The sequence below is a fragment of the Galeopterus variegatus genome, unplaced genomic scaffold, assembly GCF_000696425.1.
Source record: "Galeopterus variegatus unplaced genomic scaffold, G_variegatus-3.0.2 Scaffold25, whole genome shotgun sequence".
Classification (NCBI taxonomy): domain Eukaryota; kingdom Metazoa; phylum Chordata; class Mammalia; order Dermoptera; family Cynocephalidae; genus Galeopterus; species Galeopterus variegatus.
The window spans coordinates 658,161-658,622 of record NW_007726136.1 but is presented as its reverse complement, the minus strand read 5'-3'; the positions used below and the strand labels follow the sequence as shown (position 1 = coordinate 658,622).

The following is a 462-nucleotide window of genomic DNA, read 5'->3' as shown; positions in this document are numbered from 1 at the left end:
AACATAAAAGGCTTAAATTCCCCAATCAAAAGACACAGACTGGCTGACTGGATTAAAAAGGGGAATACAACTGTATGCTGCCTTCAAGAGATCCACCTCACCCATAAAGACTCACATAGACTAAGAGTGAAAGGATGGAAAAAGATTTACCATGCAAACAGAAATGAAAAACAAGCCGGAGTAGCTATTCTCATATCTGATAAAATAGACTTTAAACTAAAAACCATAAAAACAGATAATGAGCGCCACTACATAATGATAAAAGGATTGATCCATCAAGAAGACATAACAATCATAAATATATACGCACCCAATGTTGGACCAGCCAGATTTATAAAACAAACTCTATTAGACCTAAAGAAAGAAATAGACACTAATACCATAATAGCAGGGGACTCGAACACCCCACTATCAATATTGGATAGATCATCTAGGCAAAGAATCAGCAGAGAAACACAAGAT

General features: G+C 35.9%; 1 pseudogene; it reads left to right on the top strand.

Moving 5' to 3' along the window:
• Window positions 1-462, top strand: part of LOC103587532 — a 12,511-nt pseudogene that overhangs the window by 1,820 nt on the left and 10,229 nt on the right.